Source organism: Pseudophryne corroboree, chromosome 5 (assembly GCF_028390025.1).
Source record: "Pseudophryne corroboree isolate aPseCor3 chromosome 5, aPseCor3.hap2, whole genome shotgun sequence".
Classification (NCBI taxonomy): Eukaryota; Metazoa; Chordata; class Amphibia; order Anura; family Myobatrachidae; genus Pseudophryne; species Pseudophryne corroboree.
In genome coordinates, this window is record NC_086448.1 from 117,012,382 (window position 1) to 117,037,995 (window position 25,614).

At 48.8% G+C, this 25,614-nt stretch overlaps 1 protein-coding gene and 1 long non-coding RNA gene across 8 annotated transcripts in view; both read left to right on the top strand.

Annotated features, from left to right (window-relative positions):
- KIAA1217 (KIAA1217 ortholog) overlaps nucleotides 1–25,614 on the top strand; it is a 1,254,604-nt gene that overhangs the window by 619,380 nt on the left and 609,610 nt on the right. The gene's annotated exons all lie outside the window — the stretch shown is intronic.
- Nucleotides 1,438–24,889, top strand: LOC134927328 (uncharacterized). The gene is made up of 3 exons (XR_010177613.1): nucleotides 1,438–1,526; nucleotides 23,322–23,523; nucleotides 24,607–24,889. It is a non-coding gene; the product is annotated as an uncharacterized LOC134927328 (long non-coding RNA).

The window sequence follows — 25,614 nt, forward strand, 5'->3', positions numbered from 1 at the left end:
ACAAGTATTCTCCGATGGGCGGAAAATCACGTGCTAGCACTGACAGCAGTGTTCATTCCGGGAGTGGACAACTGGGAAGCAGACTTCCTCAGCAGGCACGACCTACACCCGGGAGAGTGGGGACTTCATCCAGAAGTCTTCACGCAGATTGTAAACCGTTGGGAACGGCCACAGGTGGACATGATGGCGTCCCGCCTCAACAAAAAGCTAACAAAATATTGCGCCAGGTCAAGGGACCCTCAGGCGATAGCTGTGGACGCACTAGTGACACCGTGGGTGTACCAGTCAGTTTATGTGTTCCCTCCTCTTCCTCTCATACCCAAGGTACTGAGGATAGTAAGAAAGAGAGGAGTAAGAACTATACTCATCGTTCCGGATTGGCCAAGAAGAACTTGGTACCCAGAACTACAAGAAATGATCTCAGAGGAACCATGGCCTCTGCCTCTCAGACAGGACCTGTTACAGCAGGGGCCCTGTCTGTTCCAAGACTTACCGCGGCTGCGTTTGACGGCATGGCGGTTGAACGCCGGATCCTAACGGAAAAGGGCATTCCAGATGAAGTGATTCCTACGCTGATAAAGGCTAGGAAAGACATGACAGCACAACATTATCACCGTATATGGCGAAAATATGTTGCTTGGTGTGAGGCCAGGAAGGCCCCTACAGAGGAATTCCAGCTGGGTCGATTCCTGCACTTCCTACAGTCAGGAGTGACTATGGGCCTAAAATTAGGATCCATAAAGGTCCAGATTTCGGCCCTATCTATTTTCTTTCAAAAAGAACTAGCTTCACTGCCTGAAGTTCAGACGTTTGTTAAGGGAGTGCTGCATATTCAGCCCCCTTTTGTGCCTCCAGTGGCACCTTGGGATCTTAACGTTGTGTTGGGTTTCCTGAAATCCCACTGGTTTGAGCCACTTAAGACCGTGGAGCTAAAAATCGCCGCCGTCCCCCTTGCAGAGCCAGAAGACAGAAGAGATGGAGATGAAATCGGCGGCAGAAGACTCCGGTCTTCATTAAGGTAGCGCACAGCACTGCAGCTGTGCGCCATTGCTCCCACTGCACACCACCAGGGCCGGCGCTACCATTAGGCAGCTTTAGGCAGCTGCCTAGAGCGCCGGCCACCAGAGGGCGGCACATAATCATTTCCACAAAAAAGTAAAGTTGTCCTACTTTTACATGACATCGGCAGCTGTGGGTCCTATCAGCCACAGCCGCCCCTATGTCCGAACCCACTGTAATCCATCACCCCACACTGGTGGTCAGGCGCTTGGATCTACTGAGATATCAGCTACAGCGTAATCAGCCACAGACAGCAGGCAGCTAAGGGGCGTGTGCACATGATGAAGTGCATGCCCCGTCCTAGCTCCTCTACCTGCTCTTCCTCCTCTCAGCCTCAGATCTCTCACACATAAGGCGGGACCTGCTCTCTGCTCTGGAGGAGGTGGGAGCAGTGTGTGCACGTATTGCATAGAGCTCCAGACTGCAGTGCAGCAAGAGACTGCCTGGTCGATGTGCAGCAGCAACTGGTGAGTTGTTGTGAAGGGGTTGGCCTGGGTGTTGTAGTTTATTAGGGTGTGTGTGTGTGTGTGTGTGTGTGTGTGTGTGTGTGTGTGTGTGCGTGTGCTGAAGTGTATGTAGGGGGGGTTGTAGTGTATGAGGGCTGTGTGTGTGTTGTAGTGTATGAAGGGGAGGGGTTGTAGTGCATCAGGAGGGTGTCTGGGTGTTGTAGTGCATGAGGGAATGTCCCTGGGTGTTGTAGTATATGGGGGGAGGGGGGTGGGTCTTAATATTTTAGTGCATGAGGGGATTTCCCTGGGTGTTGTAGTATATGGAGGGGGGGGGGGGGGGGGGGCTGAATATTGTAGTGCATGAGGGGATGTCCCTGGGTGTTGTAGTGCATTAGGGGATGTGTCTGGGTGTTGTAGTGTATGGTGAAGGGGGGGGGGAGGGGGTGTCTGAATATTGTAGTGCGTGAGGGGATGCACCTGGGTGTTGTAGTGCATGAGGGGATGCACCTGGGTGTTGTAGTGCATGAGGGTATGCTCCTGGGTGTTGTAGTGCATGAGGGTATGCGCCTGCGTGTTGTAGTGCATGAGGGTATGCGCCTGGGTGTTGTAGTGCATGAGGGTATGCGCCTGGGTGTTGTATTGTATGAGGGGATGCACCTGGGTGTTGTAGTGCATGAGGGGATGCGCCTGGGTGTTGTAGTGCATGAGGGGATGTGTCTTGGCGTTGTAGTGCATGAGGGTATGCGCCTGGGTGTTGTAGTGCATGAGGGGATGTGTCTTGGCGTTGTAGTGCATGAGAGGATGCGTCTGGGCGCTGTAGTGCATGAGGGGATGCGTCTGGGCGCTGTAGTGCATGAGGGGATGCGTCTGGGCGTTGTAGTGCATGAATGGATGCGCCTGGGCGTTGTAGTGCATGAGGGGATGCGCCTGGGTGTTGCAGTGCATGAGGGGATGCGTCTGGGTGTTGTAGTGCATGAGGGGATGCGTCTGGGTGTTGTAGTGCATGAGGGTATGCGCCTGGGTGTTGTAGTGCATGAGGGGATGTGTCTTGGCGTTGTAGTGCATGAGGGGATGCGCCTGGGTGTTGTAGTGCATGAGGGTATGCGCCTGGGTGTTGTAGTGCATGAGGGGATGTGTCTTGGCATTGTAGTGCATGAGGGGATGCGTCTGGGCGCTGTAGTGCATGAGGGGATGCGTCTGGGCGTTGTAGTGCATGAATGGATGCGCCTGGGCGTTGTAGTGCATGAGGGGATGCGCCTGGGTGTTGCAGTGCATGAGGGGATGCGTCTGGGTGTTGTAGTGCATGAGGGGATGCGTCTGGGTGTTGTAGTGCATGAGGGGATGCGTCTGGATGTTGTAGTGCATGTGGGGATGCGTCTGGGCGTTGTGCATGAGGGGATGCGTCTGGATGTTGTAGTGCATGTGGGGATGCGTCTGGGCGTTGTGCATGAGGGGATGCGTCTGGATGTTGTTGTGCATGAGGGGATGCGTCTGGGTGTTGTAGTGCATGAGGGGATGCGCCTGGGCGTTGTAGTGCATGAGGGGATGCGTCTGGGCGTTGTAGGGGGGGTTTGAGTGTTTTAGTGCACCTGGGCGTTGTATGGGGGGAGTTTTGAGTGTTGTAGTGCATGAGGAATGCGTCTGACCGTTGTAGTGCGTGAAGGGATAATGTATTTATATTTCTCTAATGTCCTAAGTGGATGCTGGGGACTCCGTAAGGACCATGGGGAATAGCGGCTCCGCAGGAGACTGGGCACATCTAAAGAAAGCTTTAGGACTAACTGGTGTGCACTGGCTCCTCCCCCTATGACCCTCCTCCAAGCCCCAGTTAGATTTCTGTGCCCGACGAGAAGGGTGCACACTAGGGGCTCTCCTGAGCTTCTTAGTGAAAGTTTTAGTTTAGGTTTGTTATTTTCAGTGAGACCTGCTGGCAACAGGCTCACTGCATCGAGGGACTAAGGGGAGAAGAAGCGAACTCACCTGCGTGCAGAGTGGATTGGGCTTCTTGGCTACTGGACATTAGCTCCAGAGGGACGATCACAGGTTCAGCCTGGATGGGTCCCGGAGCCGCGCCGCCGGCCCCCTTACAGAGCCAGAAGAGCGAAGAGGTCCGGAGAAAGCGGCGGCAGAAGACGTTCCTGTCTTCAAATAAGGTAGCGCACAGCACTGCAGCTGTGCGCCATTGCTCTCAGCACACTTCACACTCCGGTCACTGAGGGTGCAGGGCGCTGGGGGGGACGCCCTGAGACGCAATGAAACATGACAGAAATACCTTACATGGCAAAAAAAAAAAAAAAACGTCACATATAGCTCCTGGGCTATATGGATGCATTTAACCCCTGCCAGAATATACAAAAAACCGGGAGATAAGGCCGCCGAAAAGGGGGCGGAGCCTATCTCCTCAGCACACTGGCGCCATTTTCCCTCACAGCTCAGTTGGAGGGAAGCTCCCTGACTCTTCCCTGCACTACAGAAAGGGTTAAAAAAAGAGAAGGGGGCACTATTTAGGCGCAGTATTAAAACATACAGCAGCTATAAGGGGAAAAACACTAATATAAGGTTATCCCTGTATATATATATATATAGCGCTCTGGTGTGTGCTGGCATACTCTCCCTCTGTCTCCCCAAAGGGCTAGTGGGGTCCTTTCCTCTATCAGAGCATTCCCTGTGTGTGTGCTGTGTGTCGGTACGTTTGTGTCGACATGTATGAGGAGAAAAATGATGTGGAGACGGAGCAGAGTGTCTGTAACAGTGATGTCACCCCCTAGGGCAGTGATTTTCAACCTTTTTTAACTCGTGGCACACCGAACAATATTTTTAAATTGCCAAGGCACACCATCAGTACCCCACGGGGAAAAAAACAAAGACGTTGGCCCCCCACAGTAAATCAAAAGCCTCCCCCCCCCCCCCCCCCCCCACACACACACAGACATTGGCCTCCACAGAAAAAAACGATTACATTATTCCCCATAGAAAAAACAATCACATTGCACCCTACATAAACCATTTTGCTCCCCACATAAATTACATTGCTCCCTACATACAATATATTCCTCCCCAAATAAGTTACAGTGCCCCCCACATAAGTTACATTGGTCCCCCATACTTTATTCCCCACAAATATTAGCCCCTACCGTCATCTGTCCTCCTCCTTGTCTGTCCCTCAATGGCGGGGGGTTGCATACAGTGCTGTGAGCACTGAGCAGCAGACGGACATCTGTGGGTGCCTGCATGCGGGCGGCAGGTGCGGATGCGGGAGGGTCGCGGGCAGGAGGAAGGGCAGGAGTGGATGCGGGAGCGTGGCGGGCAGGAGGGAGGGTAGGTGTGGATGCGGGCGGGCTGCCTGGCTTGTGGAATGACCGATGATGCGGCGGGCGTGACCTATGATGTCACTGCTGCATCTCCATGGCATAGGTCACGGGCTCATGCGCGCTTGAGTCTGTGCCTCCCAGAGGATCCCAGTGCTGCTGCTGCCTGGGCTCACAGTTTATTTTGAAGGTACGGCAGCGGTTCTAGCTCCGCGGCACACCTTACAACCAGTCACGGCACACTAGTGTGCCGCCGCACACCGGTTGAAAATGCCTGCCCTAGGGGGTCGACACCTGAGTGGATGTACTGTTGAAAATTACGTGACAGTGTCAGCTCTATATAAAAAAACAGTGGTTGACATGAGACAGCCGGCTACTCAGCTTGTGCCTGTCCAGACGTCTCATAGGCCGTCAGGGGCTCTAAAGCGGCCGTTACCTCAGATGGCAGATACAGACGCCGACACGGATACTGACTCCTGTGTCGACGGTGAAGAGACAACCGTGATTTCCAGTAGGGCCACACGTTACATGATTGAGACAATGGCAAATGTTTTTATACATTTCTGATAATACGAGTACCACCAAAAAGGGGTATTATGTTCGGTGAGGGAAAAACTACCTGTAGTTTTCCTGAATCTGAGAAATAAAATGAGGGTGTGATGATGCGTGGGTTTCCCCCCGATAACAATTGATAATTTCTTAAAAGTATTGGCTGCATACCCTTTCCCGCCAGAGGTTAGGGTGCGTTGGGAAACACCCCCTAGGGGGGATAAGGCGCTCATACGCTTGTAAGAACAAGGGCTCTACCCTCTCATGAGATGGCCGCCCTTAAGGATCCTGCTGATAGAAAGCAGGAGGGTATCCAAAAAGGTATTTACACACATACTGGTGTTATACTGCGACCAGCAATTGCCTCAGCCTGGAGGTGCAGTGCTGGGTTGGCATGGTCGGATTCCCTGACTGGAAATATTGATATCCTAGATAAGGATAGTATATTATTGCCTATAGAGCATTTAAAAGATGCATTTCTATATATGCATGATGCACAGCGGAATATTTGCCGACTGGCATCAAGTATAAGTGCGTTGTCCAATTCTACCAGTAAAATGGTCAGGTGATGCGGATTCCAAACAGCATTTGGAAGTATTGCCTTTGAAAAGGGACATTTGGGGTCGGTCTTTTAGACCTGGTGGCCACGGCAACAACTGGGAAATCCACGTTTGTACCCCAGGTCGCCTCTCAAAATAAGACGCCGTATTATCAGGCGCAGTCCTTTGTTGGCAAGCGGACAAAAGGTTCCTCTTTTCTGCCTCGTGACAGAGGGAGAGGAAAAAGGCTGAAGAGATTAGCCAGTTCCCAGGAACAGAAACCCTTTCCCGCCTCTGCCAAGCCCTCAGTATGACGCTAGGGCCTTACAAGCTCAGGCACGGTGGGGGCCCGTTCTCAATGAATTTCAGTGCGCAGTGGGCTCACTCGCAAGTAGACCCCTGGATCCTTCAGGTAATATCTCAAGGGTACATATTGGAATTCGAGACGTCTTCCCCTCGCCGTTTCCAAAAGTCGGCTTCACCGACGTCTCCCTCTGACAGGGAGGCAGTTTTGGAAGCCATTCACAAGCTGTATTCCCAGCAGGTGATAATCAAGGTACCCCTCCTGCAACAGGGAACGGGGTATTATTCCACACTATTGTGGTACCGAAGCCAGACGGCTCGGTGAGACCGATTCTAAATCTAAAATCTAAAATCTTTGAACACTTACATACAGAGGTTCAAATTCAAGATTGAGTCACTCAGAGCAGTGATTGCGAACCTGGAAGAAGGGGACTACATGATGTCTCGGGACATCAAGGATGCTTACCTTCATGTCAAAATTTACCCTTCTCACCAAGGGTACCTCAGGTTATGGTACAGAACTGTCACTATCAGTTCAGACGCTGCCGTAGGGATGGTCCACGGCACCCCGGGTCTTTACCAAGGTAATGGCCGAAATGATATCCCTTCGAAGGAAGGAAATTTTAGTTATCCCTTACTTGGACGATTCCCTGATAAGGGTAAGATCCAGGGAACAGTTGGAAGTCGGTGTAGCACTATCTCAGGTAGTGTTGCGGCAGCACGATTGGATTCTCAATATTCCAAAATCGCAGCTGGTTCCGACGACTTGTCTTCTGTTTCCTAGGGATGTTCCTGGACACAGTCCAGAAAAAAAAGGTGTTTCTCCCGGAAGAGAAAGCCAGGGAGTTATCCGAGCTAGTCAGGAACCTCCTAAAACCGAACCAAGGCTCAGTGCATCAATGCACAAGGGTTCGGGGTAAAAATGGTGGCTTCCTACGAAGCAATCCCATTCGCTAGATTCCACGCAAGAACTTTCCAGTGGAACCTACTGGACAAATGGTCCGGGTCGCATTTTCAGATGCATCAGCGGATAACCCTGTCACCAAGGACAAGGGTATCCATCCTGTGGTGGTTGCAGAGTGCTCATCTTCTAGAGGGCCGCAGATTCGGCATTCAGGACTGGGTCCTGGTGACCACGGATGCCAGCCTGCGAGGCTGGGGTGCAGTCACACAGGGAAGGAATATCCAAAGCCTGGATACATCACTTCACGTAAATATCCTGAAGATAAGGGCCATTTACAATGCTCTAAGCTTAGCAAGACCTCAGCTTCAAGGTCAGCCGGTGTTGATCCAGTCGGACAACATCATGGCAGTCACCCACGTAAACAGACAGGGTGGCACAAGAAGCAGGAGGGCAATGGCAGGAGCTGCAGGGATTCTTCGCTGGGCGGAAAATCATGTGATAGCACTGTCAACAGTATTCATTACGGGAGTGGACAACTGGGAAGCAGACTTCCTCAGCACGACCTCCACCCGGGAGAGTGGGGACTTCACCCAGAAGTCGTCCACATGATTAAAAAACTCGACAGGTATTGCGCCAGGTCAAGAGACCCTCAGGCAATAGTTGTAGACGCTCTGGTAACACCGGGGGTGTACCAGTCAGTGTATGTGTTCCCTCCTCTGCCTCTCATACCCAAGGTACTGAGATTGATAAGATGGAGAGGAGAAAGCACTATATTCGTGGCTCCGGATTGGCCAAGAAGGACTTGGTAACCGGAACTTCAAGAGATGCTCACGGAGGATCCGTGACCTCTACCTCTAAGAAGGGACCTGCTCCAGCAAGGACCCTGTCTGTTCCAAGACTTACCGCGGCTGCGTTTGACGGCATGCCGGTTGAACACCGGATCCTGAAGGAAAAAAGGCATTCCGGATGAAGTCATCCATATCCTGATCTAAAGCCAGGAAGGATGTAACCGCAAAAACATTATCACCGCAATTGGCGAAAATATGTTGCGTAGTGCGAGGCCAGTAAGGCCCGACGGAGGAAATTCAACTGGGTCGATTCCTACATTTCCTGCAAACAGGAGTGTCTATGGGCCTGAAATTGGGGTCCATTAAGGTTCAGATTTCGGCCCTGTCAATTTTCTTCCAAAAAAGAACTAGCTTCAGTCCCTGAAGTTTAGACGTTTGTAAAAGGGGTACTGCATATACAGCCTCCTTTTGTGCCTCCAGTGGCAATTTGGGATCTCAATGTAGTTTGGGTTCCAAAAGTCACATTGGTTTGAACCACTTAAATCTGTGGAGTTAAAATATCTCACATGGAAAGTGGTCATGCTGTTGGCCCTGGCCTGGGCCAGGCGCGTGTCAGAATTGGCGGCTTTATCCTGTAAAAGCCCTTATCTGATTTTCCATTCGGACAGGGCAGAATTGAGGACTCGTCCTCAGTTTCTCCCTAAGGTGGTTCCAGCGTTTTCACCTGAACCAACCTATTGTGGTGCCTGCGGCTACTAGGGACTTGGAGGAATCCAAGTTGCTGGATGTTGTCAGGGCCCTGAAAATATTCCAGGACGGCTGGAGTCAGGAAATCTGACTCGCTGTTTATCCTGTATGCACCCAACAAGCTGGGTGCTCCTGCTTCTAAGCAGACTATTGCTCGTTGGATTTGTAGTACAATTCAGCTTGCACATTCTGTGGCAGGCCTGCCAAAGCTAAAATCTGTAAAAGCCCGTTCCACAAGGAAAGTGGGCTCATCTTGGGCGGCTGCCCGAGGGGTCTCGGCTTTACATCTTTGCCGAGCAGTTACTTGGTCAGGGGCAAACACGTTTGCTAAATTCTACAAATTTGATACCCTGGCTGAGGAGGACCTGGAGTTCTCTCATTCGGTGCTGCAGAGTCATCCGCACTCTCCCGCCCGTTTGGGAGCTTTGGTATAATCCCCATGGTCCTTACGGAGTCCCCAGCATCCACTTAGGACGTTAGAGAAAATAAGAATTTACTTACCGATAATTCTATTTCTCATAGTCCGTAGTGGATGCTGGGCGCCCATCCCAAGTGCGGATTGTCTGCAATACTTCAGGTTATTATTGTTGGGAGCCATCTTTTCAGAGGCTCCTCTGTTATCATACTGTTAACTGGGTTCAGATCACAAGTTATACGGTGTGATTGGTGTGGCTGGTATGAGTCTTACCCGGGATTCAAAATCCTTCCTTATTGTGTACGCTTGTCCGGGCACAGTATCCTAACTGAGGCTTGGAGGAGGGTCATAGGGGGAGGAGCCAGTGCACACCAGTTAGTCCTAAAGCTTTCTTTAGATGTGCCCAGTCTCCTGCGGAGCCGCTATTCCCCATGGTCCTTACGGAGTCCCCAGCATCCACTACGGACTATGAGAAATAGAATTATCGGTAAGTAAATTCTTATTTTTTTTAGAATGTCCCAAATGTTTACTATTTTTTTCATATATTATACTATTTGATATAATTTACTAACATTGAGTACACTTAATACTGGCTATACGTGTTTACATGGGATTAGTATGAAAAGCTGGCGGTCGGGATGCCGGTGGTCAGTATATCGACGCCGGCATCCCGATTGCGGAAATGCCGACAAGGGTCCACAGGGTACCCTAACCACCCCTGTCTGCAGCCTAACCCTACCCCTCCCTGTCCGCAGCCTAACCCAAACCTCCCCTATTGGTGCTTAACCTCCTTGCGGTGGTGCCTAAACCATACCGCCCTTCCCACAGCCTAACCCTAACACTCCCCCCTTAGTGCCTAACCTTAACCCCCCCCTCTCTGCAGCCTAACCCTAACCTCCCCCACCCCACATCCTAACCCTAACCCTGCCAGAGTGTGCCTATACTTACCCCCCCGTCCCGCAGCCTAAAGCTAACCCGGCAGTTCATACTTACCTTCGGGATCTTGACTGTCGGCTTTTGGATTCCGGTGTCGGTATTACAGCTGCCGGTATCCCAACAGCCGGGATCCTGAACACATACCATTTACACACGTTAAATAATTAATTAATTGATGGTAATTGAATATCTTTGCCCTTATAAAAGGAGATAGGAGCACCCTTGGATCACTTTCTCTTTGATATAGCCCTCTGTAATGGGCAAAACACGTGAAAGGTTGACCACACTGGTGGTTATCTACTCAATTACTTTGAAGTGCTTACTGGCGGATCCGCATATGATTGAACTTCTCTTCTGTGCATGCTCTGTATGGTAAAACGTGCTATGCACTTTGTGAATCCAAGGTTGCCACCAAGGGGGGGTCTTCCAGGACTGCAGTCCCAGGCCCGGACAGAAAAGGGGGTCCGCCTGTGGCTCCTAGCACCTATACCTGCTGCACCAGGCTACACAACAATAGTGGCAGATGCTTGGGAAGGAATTTTTTAAAACAACTGTCCCAGTGCATCGGCCCTTTGAATCGGCTACCCTGAGTAGCTGCAGCATCTCCCAGGGACTGTTCATATTTGCACATCTTCCATGCGCACCCCTCCCCTTCTGCCTGCTGAACATGGCGATGAGCAATCTCCTCTTTGCATGATGCACCATATAGTGTAGCTTATCGAGAGTACTGTTGTTCTGGGGGGTTTCAGGCTAAACATTATTTAAGTTTAATAGTGGATGAAGATAAACATATTGCTTCATTATGACACTGGGATTTTACAGATAAATGTTGCTATTTAGGCAGGTGTCCTGCCTATTTTGTCAGTCCCAGGCCCCACAATTTCTGATGACAGCCCTGTGTGCATCAATGGAAAGAGATGCATGTGACTCAAAATCAGGCCAGTTATCTCTAACTACAGTATATAACTTGAAGTGTATATTCCATTGATGGGCTTACTATAGTAAATCCAATTTACAGCTTATTTAGGCAGTGCTGATTATTTAATAGCTTATACATAAAGGTGGGTACACACTAGGTGATGTGCTCAGTGAGCGACATCGCCTAGTTTTTCCCCTCCCGGGCCGGGCCGCTCGACTGTGGGCATACACACTGGGGGAATTCAAATGTTTGAAAAGTCAGTTGCGTGTTTGTTTTTTTCCTGTCTATTAGATAGGAAAAAACAGACTCCCAACTGACTTTTCAAACAATTGAATCTCCCCCACTGAAGATATCACTAATGATATCATACAGTGATGTCATGCTGCCTTCGGCCGGAGCATGCAGTTTTGGACAGTGAGTCCAAATTGAGCTGCATGCACGGCCGACACCGAGGGTCATTGACGACCCACGGTGCCGCGCATCGCTCGTTGGCGGCAGCTTACACATTGGGCGATAAAGTAACCAACGTTGCTCAGGATGGGTCAAAATGAGCGATATAGTTTAATTTATCGCAAAGTGTGTACCCACCTTTACTCTCACCGTGGATTACGCCATCAGTGGTTAAACTATAAGACCATATATTTGACTCCAAAGGTTCAACATAGAGATAGCACCTGTGCAGTACTACTATTGTTCTTTGTGATTAATCATGGATGGTGTGCTGGTACCATTGTTTGTAATACTGCTTGTAGTCCATCTCTTTGTGCAAAGTGTGTCGCCATCCATAGTTGTGCAGAAGGAGTGTGGGAAATACTGTTTACTGTTGGTGTGTTTGGGGGATCTTGGGACGTGTAACTACAGAACACGGACTTGGGTAAGCAGGGGCAATAGAGTGAAACTTTGCCTAGGGCGCCTAGAAACCTAGCACCGGCCCTGCACACCACACACTCCGGTCACTGTAGGGTGCAGGGCGCTGGGGGGGGGGGGCGCCCTAGGCAGCAATAAAATACCTTTTGGCATAAAAATACACGTAATGCAGTCTGTGACTGTATATGTGTAAAACCCCCGCCATTTTTCAGTCAGAAACTGCAGGGAGAAGCCCGCTGCTGAGGGGGCGGGGCCTTCTTCCTCAGCACACCAGCGCCATTTTTCCTTCACAGTTCCGCTGGAAGCAGCTCCCCAGGCTCTCCCCTGCAGTATTCCTGATACAAGAAGGGTAAAAAAGAGAGGGGGGGCAAATAAATTTAGGCGCAAATAATATATATTAAGCAGCTATTGGGAAAAATCACTCATTATAGTGTAAATCCCTGTGTTATATAGCGCTGTGGTGTGTGCTGGCATACTCTCTCTCTGTCTCGCCAAAGGACTTTGTGGGGTCCTGTCCTCAGTCAGAGCATTCCCTGTGTGTGTGCGGTGTGTCGGTACGGCTGTGTCGACATGTTTGATGAGGAGAGTTACGTGGAGGCGGAGCAAGGGCAGATAAGTGTGGTGTCGCCCCCGACGGGGCCGACACCAGATTGGATGGATATGTGGAAGGTCTTAACAGACAGTGTCAACTCCTTACATAAAAGGTTCGATGACGCAGCAGCGTTGGGACAGCCGGGATCTCAACCCGCGCCTGCCCAGGCGTCTCAGAGGCCATCAGGGGCTCATAAACGCCCGCTAGCTCAGATGGTAGACACAGATGTCGACACGGAGTCTGACTCCAGTGTAGATGAGGATGAGACAAATGCACAGTCTACTAAAGCCATCCGATGCATGATTACTGCAATGAAAAATGTATTGCACATTACTGATGTTAACCCGGTTACTACCAAGAAGGGTATTATGTTTGGGGAGAAAAAGCAGCCAGTGACTTTTCCCCCATCTGATGAATTAAATGAATTGTGTGAGGAAGCGTGGAGTTCCCCCGATAAGAAACTAGTGATTTCTAAGAGGTTACTGATGGCGTACCCTTTCCCGCCAACGAATAGGTTACGTTGGGAAACATCCCCTAGGGTGGACAAGGCGCTCACACGCTTATCAAAAAAGGTGGCACTGCCGTCTCAGGATACGGCCGCCTTAAAGGAGCCTGCGGATAGAAAGCAGGAAGCTATCCTGAAGTCTGTGTATACACACTCAGGTACTATACTGAGACCTGCTATTGCTTCAGCATGGATGTGTAGTGCTGCAGCCGCATGGTCTGATACCCTGTCAGACAACATTGATTCCCTCGACAGGGATACTATTTTGCTAACCATAGAACATATAAAAGACGTCGTCTTATATATGCGGGATGCACAGAGGGACATTTGCCTGCTGGCATCTAGAATTAATGCAATGTCCATTTCTGCCAGGAGAGTATTATGGACTCGGCAGTGGACAGGTGATGCTGATTCTAAAAGACACATGGAGGTTTTGCCTTATAAGGGTGAGGAATTGTTTGGGGACGGTCTCTCGGACCTCGTATCCACGGCAACAGCCGGGAAGTCAACTTTTTTACCTCAGGTTCACTCACAGCCTAAGAAAGCACCGTATTATCATGTACAGTCCTTTCGGCCTCAGAAAGGCAAGCGGATCAGAGGCGCATCCTTTCTGCCCAGAGGCAGGGGTAGAGGAAAGAAGCTGCACCAGGCAGCCAGTTCCCAGGAACAAAAATCCTCCCCCGCTTCCTCTAAGTCCACCGCATGACGCTGGGGCTCCACAGGCGGAGCCGGGTGCGGTGGGGGCGCGTCTCCGAAACTTCAGCAACCAGTGGGTTCGCTCACAAGTGGATCTCTGGGCTGTACAAATTGTATCTCAGGGATACAAGCTGGAGTTCGAGGCGACTCCCCCTCGCCGTTACCTCAAATCAGCCTTGCCAGCTGCTCCCAGGGAAAGGGAGGTAGTACTGGCGGCAATTCACAAGCTGTACCTCCAGCAGGTGATAATCAAGGTTCCCCGCCTTCAACAGGGACGGGGTTACTATTCCACAATGTTTGTGGTACCGAAACCAGACGGTTCGGTGAGACCCATTCTGAATTTAAAATCCTTGAACACTTATATAAGGAAGTTCAAGTTCAAAATGGAATCGCTCAGGGCGGTTATTGCAAGCCTGGAAGAGGGGGATTTTATGGTGTCGCTGGACATCAAGGATGCTTACTTGCATGTCCCCGTTTACCCACCTCACCAGGAGTACCTCAGGTTTGTGGTACAGGATTGTCATTACCAATTCCAGACGTTGCCGTTTGGTCTGTCCACGGCACCAAGAGTATTTACCAAGGTAATGGCCGAAATGATGATACTCCTTCGGAAGAAGGGAGTTATAATTATCCCGTACTTGGACGATCTCCTTATAAAGGCAGGGTCCAGAGAGCAGTTGTTAGTCAGCGTAGCACTTTCTCGGGAAGTGTTGCTACAGCACGGCTGGATTCTGAATATCCCAAAGTCGCAGCTGATTCCTGCGACGCGTCTGCTCTTCCTGGGCATGATTCTGGACACAGAACAGAAGAAGGTGTTTCTCCCGGTGGAGAAGGCCCAGGAATTGTCATCTCTGGTCAGGGACCTCCTGAAACCAAAACAGGTGTCGGTGCATCACTGCACGCGAGTCCTGGGAAAGATGGTGGCTTCTTACGAAGCAATTCCCTTCAGCAGGTTCCATGCAAGGATCTTTCAGCGGGATCTGTTAGACAAATGGTCCGGATCGCATCTTCAGATGCATCGGTTGATCACCCTGTCCCCAAGGGCCAGGGTGTCTCTGCTGTGGTGGCTGCAGAGTGCTCATCTTCTCGAGGGCCGCAGATTCGGCATACAGGACTGGGTCCTGGTGACCACGGACGCAAGCCTCCGAGGATGGGGGGCAGTCACTGAGGGAAGGAACTTCCAGGGACTGTGGTCAAGTCAGGAGACTTCACTACACATAAATATACTGGAACTAAGGGCCATTTACAACGCCCTGAGTCAAGCAGAGCCCCTGCTTCAGAGCCAACCAGTGCTGATTCAATCAGACAACATCACGGCGGTCGCCCATGTAAACCGACAGGGCGGCACAAGAAGCAGGATGGCGATGGCAGAAGCCACAAGTATTCTCCGATGGGCGGAAAATCACGTGCTAGCACTGACAGCAGTGTTCATTCCGGGAGTGGACAACTGGGAAGCAGACTTCCTCAGCAGGCACGACCTACACCCGGGAGAGTGGGGACTTCATCCAGAAGTCTTCACGCAGATTGTAAACCGTTGGGAACGGCCACAGGTGGACATGATGGCGTACCGCCTCAACAAAAAGCTAAAAAAATATTGCGCCAGGTCAAGGGACCCTCAGGCGATAGCTGTGGACGCACTAGTGACACCGTGGGTGTACCAGTCGGTTTATGTGTTCCCTCCTCTTCCTCTCATACCCAAGGTACTGAGGATAGTAAGAAAGAGAGGAGTAAGAACTATACTCATCGTTCCGGATTGGCCAAGAAGAACTTGGTACCCAGAACTACAAGAAATTATCTCAGAGGAACCATGGCCTCTGCCTCTCAGACAGGACCTGTTACAGCAGGGGCCCTGTCTGTTCCAAGACTTACCGCGGCTGCGTTTGACGGCATGGCGGTTGAACGCCGGATCCTAACGAAAAAGGGCATTCCAGATGAAGTGATTCCTACGCTGATAAAGGCTAGGAAAGACGTGACAGCACAACATTATCACCGTATATGGCGAAAATATGTTGCTTGGTGTGAGGCCAGGAAGGCCCCTACAGAGGAATTCCAGCTGGGTCGATTCCTGCACTTCCTACAGTCAGGAGTGACTATGGGCCTAAAATTAGGATCCATAAAGGTCCAGATTTCGGCCCTATCTATTTTCTTTCAAAAAGAACTAGCTTCAATGCCTGAAGTTCAGACGTTTGTTAAGGGAGTGCTGCATATTCAGCCCCCTTTTGTGCCTCCAGTGGCACCTTGGGATCTTAACGTTGTGTTGGGTTTCCTGAAATCCCACTGGTTTGAGCCACTTAAGACCGTGGAGCTAAAATATCTCACGTGGAAAGTGGTCATGCTATTGGCCTTAGCTTCGGCTAGGCGTGTGTCAGAATTGGCGGCTTTGTCTTGTAAAAGCCCTTATCTGATCTTCCATATGGACAGGGCAGAATTGAGGACTCGTCCCCAATTTCTCCCTAAGGTGGTATCAGCGTTTCATTTGAACCAACCTATTGTGGTGCCTGCGGCTACTCGGGACTTGGAGGACTCCAAGTTACTAGATGTAGTCAGGGCTTTGAAAATCTATGTAGCCAGGACGGCTGGAGCCAGGAAAACTGACTCGCTGTTTATCCTGCATGCACCCAACAAGCTGGGTGCTCCTGCTTCAAAGCAAACTATTGCGCGCTGGATCTGTAACACGATTCAGCAAGCTCATTCTGCGGCTGGATTGCCGCATCCTAAATCAGTGAAAGCCCATTCCACAAGGAAGGTGGGCTCTTCTTGGGCGGCTGCCCGAGGGGTCTCGGCTTTACAGCTTTGCCGAGCTGCTACTTGGTCGGGTTCAAACACATTTGCTAAGTTCTACAAGTTTGATACCCTGGCTGAGGAGGACCTTGCCTTTGCTCATTCGGTGCTGCAGAGTCATCCGCACTCTCCCGCCCGTTTGGGAGCTTTGGTATAATCCCCATGGTCCTTACGGAGTTCCCAGCATCCACTAGGACGTCAGAGAAAATAAGAATTTACTCACCGGTAATTCTATTTCTCGTAGTCCATAGTGGATGCTGGGCGCCTGTCCCAAGTGCGGACTCTCTGCAATACATGTATATAGTTATTGCTTAACTAAAGGGTTATTGTTATGAGCCATCTGTTACTGAGGCTCAGTTGTTGTTCATACTGTTAACTGGGTATGGTTATCACGAGTTGTACGGTGTGATTGGTGTGGCTGGTATGAGTCTTGCCCTGGATTCCAAATCCTTTCCTTGTTGTGTCAGCTCTTCCGGGCACAGTTTCCTTAACTGAGGTCTGGAGGAGGGGCATAGAGGGAGGAGCCAGTGCACACCAGATAGTACCTAATATTTCTTTTAGAGTGCCCAGTCTCCTGCGGAGCCTGTCTATTCCCCATGGTCTTTACGGAGTTCCCAGCATCCACTACGGACTACGAGAAATAGATTTACCGGTGAGTAAATTCTTATTTTTACCCTCGTGCGCGATATTGTTTACAATATTGCCCAATGTGTATGCTACAAGTGATGCCCGATGTGCGGTCCAGGGGGTCGTTAACGACCCCCACTGACAGCTGTACATGCAGCTCAAGCTGACAAAATTGTCAGAAGCTGCATGTTCGGGCGGTATGATGTCCCTGTGTGATATAACTTGCGATATCGCACAGTGTGTATGCACTATGTCGGCGGTCTAGGAGGGGAAACACTATGCATTATCGCTTATGGAGCATATCGCATAGTCTGTACCCACCATAAGGTGAGAGGAGAGCAGTGCGAGCAGCAGAGGGGTGTGGTGGGGTTTTTTTTGGCAGTGAGATGTGATGTGAGCAGTAGCGGGGCAGTGAGGGGTGGGGAAGCATTTATGTGGGAAGTAAAGTGTGATGAGGTAGTGAGGTGGGGGGGTGATGACAAATACAGTGCAAGGGTAATAGTGTAAGTTGTAGGCAGTGGTGCAAGTAGAAATTTTTCTTAGTGGTACTGATAGTAAAAATGGGCATGGTCACGAGGGGGCATGGTCACACAAAACTAGGGGAGTGGCTACATGACAATAGGGGCATGGCTACATTATACCACACACCGTAATGCCCATTACACATTATGCCAAATACCATAATGCCCATTACACATTATGCCACACACCGTAATGCTTATTACATATTATGCCACACGCTATAATGCCTATTACATATTATGCCAGACACTGTAACACCCATTACACATTATGCCACACACCGTAATGCTTATTACACATTATGCCACACACCGTAATGCCCTTTACACATTCTGCCACACACCGTAACACCCATTACACATTATGCCACACCATAATGCCCATTACACATTATGCCACACACCGTAATGCCTTACATATTATACCACACACCGTAATGCCTTTTACATATTATGCCACACACAGTTATGCCACTGACACCATTTTATGTTCCACACACAAAAATTCCCCTTATAAATTATGCCCCAGCGATGGGCTTGTGGTACTGCGTACCACCACTATATTACTTAATGGTACTCTGTACCACCCCGTACCACCCTACTTTCAGCATTGGTTGTAGGGGGGCAGTGAGGTGTGAGGAAAGCAGTGTGAGCGGTGGAAGGGGGGAGGGCAGTGAGATATGGAGGGAACTGGGGAGAGCTATGAAAGGTGTAATGAGAAGGCTATGGGGAGATACAGATGTGTCTTCTGTTGTGACTACAATGCGTACAATTTGTAATATAATGGGGCATACACTCACACTATGCATACACTATAATGGTAGCTGCCAGCGATGCATATGCACGTAGCATGCCACAATGCTTACTCATCACGATCCCACTACAGAGCGCTGGCTGTACGCAGCAAAGCTGTATGGAGGGAGGAAACAGTAAGAGACGGACGATAATGTTTTGCCTAGGGGCAGCCTTACCCATAAATCCACCTCTGGACCTAATGCATTCTTCTTCCTGCCAGGAGAACTGGTAATCTATGGTTTTCCCATGACAGACGTCAGTTCTGAAAGAGACACCAATGAAAGTGTTAATGAAAGTCACTGTACTTTTTCTTCTTTTACCATTATGTAACAGAACGGCGAACGCTATCTTGCTTTTGCTGTTGAAACAGAGAAAAAACACCCTTTGGCACGCTGTCTTGAGTAACTTGTCATGCAGTATAATCTGTTTAAACCCTTTATTGCTGTAACAGGCAGCATGACAATGGTGTGGTCGTGTTGCTACTAGAGTATAAGTCAAATTAAAAAAAACATGCGTGCTTGTCTAATTTGGAATTGTGTTCTACACTTGATAGGGATAGAATTCCAGAAATTGGTATTGATATCTAATGACAGTTTAACAAGGCTTTTACCACGATAATATCACACCCCAATTACTGAAGGGTGAATGGGATTGCAATTGGTAACGGACACAGTAGTATAAAACCTGCAATCCTTTTGTACATTAAATAATTTCATTTCCACGGTATGACATGAGGTCACGCATCCGGCACTTACATTTCTGAAATGTGAAGTTTTCAGATTGGATAAGAAAACGAGAAAAGAAATAATTGTTTTATAGTTATCTGGATTTTTTTAAGTCCATCGGGGCACTTATTCTAAACTCGGAGATATAAAAAAATAAGGTCAGAGAAAGTTACGTGGATGCTTTTATTTGGGAAAACAGAAGGGGCATATCTGAGGGTTATGAAACACGTTTAAATGATCAGGGATTTTGTTTTACTACGAGATTGTATCAAGATAACTTTGATCCCTATAAGTGCGGCCGTTTCTGTTGCTCTTGTAACTCTCCGGATTACTTACAGTTTATTTCTCCGTAAAAATCGGAGTGATTTTCACAGTATTTCTGTTACCGTTCAAAGCTTTGGGAGAAATTTTATTTTTCCATGGACGACTGTAAAGCAATGTTGTAGTATGATGTGCACTTACTGTATTATGTAGTTACTGTGCAGCCGAAAAGCAGACGAAGTACAAACCATAAACAAATGTTAATAGATTGTAACCACTTTTGTTGTCACCTATATGTTATAAAAGAGCTTGAACAGTAATATCTGGTCTTTGAATGTTGAAATGTCCTGACTAAGATGAATAAATATATCTCCTTACTAGAAGCAATACATGCTATTGCTATATCAAACTCAATGGGGGTCATTCCGGGTTGATCGTAGCTGTGCTAAATTTAGCACAGCTACGATCGTTAACTCAGACATGCGGGGGGATGCCCAGCACAGGGCTAGTCCACCCCGCTTGTCAGTGCCAGCCCCCCCTTCCCCCCCGCACAAATGCAAAAGCATCGCACAGAGGTGATGCCTTTGTATTTGAGGAGTAACTCCCGGCCAGAACAGGTCCTGCGGCTGGCCGGGAGTTGCTCGTCGCTCCCGCTGGCCGCAGCGGCTGCGTGAGACGTCGCGCAGCTGCCGCGGCCCGCCCCTCCCCAACGGTCCGGCCACGCCTCCGTTGGCCGGACCGCTCCCCCTAAACGGCGGCTTATCGCCGCCGTTCAGCCCCCTCCCGCCTAGCGACCGCCTCTGTCTCAGAGGCGATTGCTAGGTAATGAAAGCTGCCATGCACCGGCGCACTGCGGCGCCGGCGCAGTTCCGACCCGATCGCTGCGCTGCGACAAACTGCAGTGAGCATTAGGGTCGAAATGAGCCCCAATAAACATTGACACATATTAGTAATGCCCAGCAGTGATGCTGGCGATTCAAAACTGCTTACTGCACTAGAGGTTCCCACTTTGTCCTTCAGATCCCTGTTTGTGCTTTCAGTTGCACTGTAATACATACCTCCCAACTGCCCCAACTCCAGCGGCTCTGGCTTACCAGGGCTGCCATCAGAAATAATGGGGCCCGGGACTGACAAAAAAGATAGGGCCCCTCCCTTCCAAAAAAAAAAAAAAAGATTCTGCAGCACTGTTCCATCCTTATATGATGACATACATTTGGGACGTTACATATAGGTGGAGTGTTGCGGACCTACAGGAATGGTTTACAGAAGAAGTCCTGCTTACGCATCAGACTGCTGTTGATTCACAGACTGGTGCAGCTCTCCAGATTTTGGCAGCAGGAGCCAGGGGTGGTCCGCCCTCTCTGTAAGGGTCCGGGACGCCAGTCCCCACAGTCCCCCCCTGGTGGCTGCCCAGTAGCTTACTATTTTGCAATCAGCATGTTTGTCCTGACTTACATTTGCCTCTAGTGCATATAAAAAAGTTAAGAGTGATTTAGGTGCTATGATCCGGCAGGCAGCCGGGACATTTTGAGCCGCCGCACTGAAAAATTGTCTCGCGCTGGTTGTATGTCCTTGCCTCCCGCCACTGCAGCTGCTGGCACTTGTCATCGTGATTACGTAATTGTGGCCCGCAATCAGAGTTTGGTGGCTTGATTCTCTATATAGCACTGAGACAGAGGACTCTGTTTGAGAGGCTGCATGTGCACAGATCCTGGCAGCAGCCTGTGTGCAGGACCCGCAAGTTTAGAAAGCGTGCAGAGAGACCATGCCGGGAGTGAGGAAGCTGCGCTGTGAGAGCTTCCTGTGAGAAAGGACAGCAGGCAGCAGTAAACAGTGGGCAGCCAGGCAGCAGTGAGAGCCACAGGTCCTTCCCACCCGCAGCAACTACAGGAGAAGAAGAGCCAGGAGGCAGTGCAGAGGTGCTGAGAGGCATAGTGGCCAGCAGCAGAGAAGGATCCTGGGAGCCAGGGACCCGACGGTGGCAGTGATACAAGTTAAATCCCAGCAGCAGCAGCACCAGCTGTGATCACAGTGGGTCTCAGGGATACAGCCTGCACAGCAGCCCCAGCACAGTTCCAGCAGTGAGTCCTCACCGAGTACTGCAGAGGAGTGGTGAGTTCCGAGCTTATGACATTGTGGACACTACACACCACTCACAGACATTTGCTAGCTACATACCCATGCACTTTGGGGCCTATTTATTAACATTATTTTTACTAAAATAATGTGAAAAAGGGGGTTTTCACACCCTTTTCTCATTATTTTCGTATCACCTGAATGTAGTAAGGGACATTTGGAGCACTTTTTATGAAAAACTGCTCCAAACCCTTTGTGATTTTTAGTAACCCCCATCGCATTCCCCATATTTACTCTATAATGAGAAATGCAATGTGGCCAAATTTACTAAAAAAAAAAAAAAAATTTAAATACCACAGTGTGCCCTGTGATAATCTCGCCAGCCTGAGCTGGGGAGTTCACAGGGCAGCACTGCGATCTGCACCCTTTTGCCCAGCTTTCTCTGCCCCCTGGCAGAGAAAGCTATGCGGGGACCCGGCAGTGTGATCAGCTCTGTGTGTCCGATGGACACAAAAGCTGATCACTTGTAAAATAAAAAAAAATAAAAAATGAAAACATACCTGTCCAGGGAGCTGGTGTCACCGGAGCAGCAGCAGACATCTGCTTCCTGGACATGAGAGTATGAATCCGGGAAAGGAGGGGGGGAATGTGCTTTATCTGGCACGGGGGGTAGTCGCGACGGGGGAGAGGACCCGGTAGCGGTGGTAGCGACGGGCGGTGACGCATGCGCAGCAGGCCTCCGGGGTATTTTTTTTTAACGAAAAATACCCCGATGATGCTGCGAAACGGCATCGCAAGTACTGAGCTTGACCGCAAGCACTGTCTCTGCATGCGTTAATTGATACATCCATGCGATATACTCAATGATCGCAGTGCGAGGTTGGTTGAGTTTATCACCTGTCATCCGCATCATTAGATGCGGATGGTGATAAATAGACCTCTTAATCTTTCCCAGAAAGCGGTGTCCTTCCAACATTAATCTACAACCAGCTATCACTGTATATCATTTCTGTTACAACCATGCCCCTTGTGGTTGGATCCGATATTGCAGGAACATTTATCTGTTATCACATACAGCAGTTTTAATGTCACTTCGAAGGATCCATTTGTTTTATTAAAGTGCTCCTACACTGCCAATTGAGCTCCAGCATGACCATATTGTGAAGATTTAGAGACACTAGTCCTGGACGCTATCAGTAAGGACATTGGGTTCTTCTTGCTAGTTATTTGATATAATAGTATTTCAATTGAATCGTTAATTTATAATTATGTTTTATATGTGCATATTCCATTGTTGAGTACTTTGATGTGAACCAGATTATTGTGAACCTGATATTCAGTAAGCAGTCTGTGTTTAGAATTCAGTTGCTAACGTCACAAGATTGCAGTAACCGCCAATAAATCAGTTCTCTGCCGAGGGAACTGTTTGAATGATCCCTTGACCTCTGAAGAGTGGAAAGAACCTGAACCGGGTACAGGGATCTAGTATACCAGGCAAAGCAAAACGTAGTTACCACAAGTTACATCTTCAGCATCTCATACCATACCTGGCTGTAACACCTGGACCTACTGCGAGATACAAGCCAATATCCTAACCTCTGCTGTTACCTCTGCAACCGTGCTCTCCAGTTCTGGACTTTGACAGTAGACGGTTTCACGGTAAGCTATTGATCTCTGCCTTTACCACTGTCTCCTCCTGTTTGCAGTTTCCTGCCCTAGCCGACATTTTGCAGCCTTGCAGCTCAGAGGACTGCCATTCTTAGGGGGGATTCAATTAGGTCTGAAAAGGACTTAACACCCATTATAATGCTGTTATGAGTGTATTTTTCACAAGATAATTTTTCACACTATCCAATTAAATGTTTTATTAAAAAAATAAACAGGTTTAGTTTTCGCTTGTTACCTTTTCTCTATAGGAAAAAAGGGACGTAATTTTTTCCCCATCTTGTGTCTCCACAGATCACCTTATAAAGGATTCCCTGCCCTGTCTGCACTAGTCCCTAAAGTGTCACCGGTGGATGCTGAGAACCTGCTATAGGCCTACATCACTTGATGGTGTGTTTGCACTGTTATCCTTGATGTTCAGTTGCCTTTGGAAATGGATGCAATCTGTGGCTGTGGAATCTTCTGAGGACTGCTTGAAATAACTTGGAATGGCTGGGTAAGTATTCATTTTAAAGGCCGGCTTTTATCCTTGTGTAGAAATATCTCTAGGTGCTGTATTATAAAAATCAACAGATTGTGATGTATGTGGGATAGGTTGGATCTGTAGGAGGATTCCAGAGTGTGTAGAGGCAGGGTTGGACTGGCCCACAGGGGTACAGGGGAAACCACTGGTGGGCCCCACTGCCTGAGGGTCTACTCCTTCCTCTAGGGATCAGGTTCCAGACTGTGCACTTGCATTATACATGGTAGATATGTTGCATTACACTGCACTAGACTATTGTGTATTTCAAGCCTCTGTAGAGGCTGGCCACACCGCCTTTGTAGGCTGGCCACACCCCTAAGTATGGGCCCCTATAACTGCATTCCCCCGGTGGGCCCTTCATGCCCCAGTCCGACACTGCGTAGAGGTAGAGGGATATCACCAGCTGGAAGTGTGCTATAAAGGGCTTTTATTGGGGGACACATTGGGCTTATGTATTATACCAATTTCCAGATGTATTTTTGCTAGCTAGGTTCTATGTCAGGATTCCAGAATTTGTAGAGGTGTTATATAATATTATTTATTTTACTTTCATCATCTTTTAACTTTTCTGTAATAGTACCACTTTTTTCTACCATCACCATCTTTCACCTTTTCACTACCTGTGGGCGGTATCTGATTAGCTCCAATGTTGTTTCGGCTGATCAAAATGGGCGGATATTGCAATTAATGACTATAGCGGTATCCAATTAGAGGCCGTTTTGATCGGCTGAAAGTGGACCCACTATTGCACGAAAACACATGGGATTGGGGATCCCATGTGTTATCGCGGCTCCTGAAGCACAATCCCCCATAAGTGCTGGCATAGAGGGAAAAGGATGTCGGCATCGGGACTAATAGGATCACCCCCAGTGATCCTATTAGCAGCGGTAAAGTACTGCTGCTAATAGGATACTGCCCTGAGTCTTCTTTCAGCTGTTTTTTTACCTTTTCAGTACTACCTTTTTTCTTCTTCACATTCTTTAACCGTTTGTCTTTTTTTTTTTTTTTTAAATTACCACCCTTATATTCATTTTATGTTTTACTCTACCCATACAGTGTGCCATAATGGAGAAAAATCACCAGGAATCAATTTTTCCTATTGTGGTGAACTGAGAATGTGGATTCCTCAACACCAGAACAACTTTTGGGAACTTCAAGCAGGAACTGTAAGACTTTCTAAAACCATTTTAAAAGGACTATTGAAAAAGTAGAAGACACAGACTCCTGCTTCCTTGAGCTTGTCCAGATTCCTCTTATTTTGATATTTCATCCTCTGTCCTAGCTTTAAAAACAAAATAAATAAAAATGGTTTAATAAAAGGATTTCAAATGAAAAATAAGAGCTATAATCTGAGTATTTGATGTAGTGCTAAGAGAGGTGTAGGTGTACCTGGGTCAGTGTGAGTGTAACTGGGAGAGTGCTATAGGTAAGTGAGGTGTAGGTGTACCTGGGTCAGTGTGAGTGTAACTGGGAGAGTGCTACAGGTAAGTGAGGTGTAGGTGTACCTGGGTCAGTGTGAGTGTAACAGTATTTCATGGTTTTCCTCTTGATATTGTCTCCGATAGAGGATCTCAATTTGTCACTCAGTTCTGGAAGTCTTTCTGCAGTCTGCTAGACATCAACCTTAATCTGTCATCCGCATACCACCCACAGTCCAATGGACAGGCTGAAAAGATTGAATCAGTCCGTAGAACATTACCTCCAAATTTCATAATAATTCGGCAGAGTATCTACCTTTGGTAGAATTTGCTTCTAATGATGCCTGCCATTCTTCCACCAACGTGTTTCCCTTCTTTTGCATTTATGATCATCATCCTAGAGCTTACTCCTTTTCCTCCCTTGCTCCCACTAATTTACCTGAAGTGCACCAGACTGCTTACCAGATCAAGTCTGGATAGAACAAAGTAAATTCAGTCCTGTACAGGGCCTCAGTTTGTTCTAAACTCTTTTCAGACCAGCATAGAAGAGTTTGCACCTTCAAAGTGGGTGATATGGTTTGGTTATTCACCCAAAATATGAGAATTTGTAAAAAGTTAGGTCCCAGGTTTATTGGTCCATTCAAGA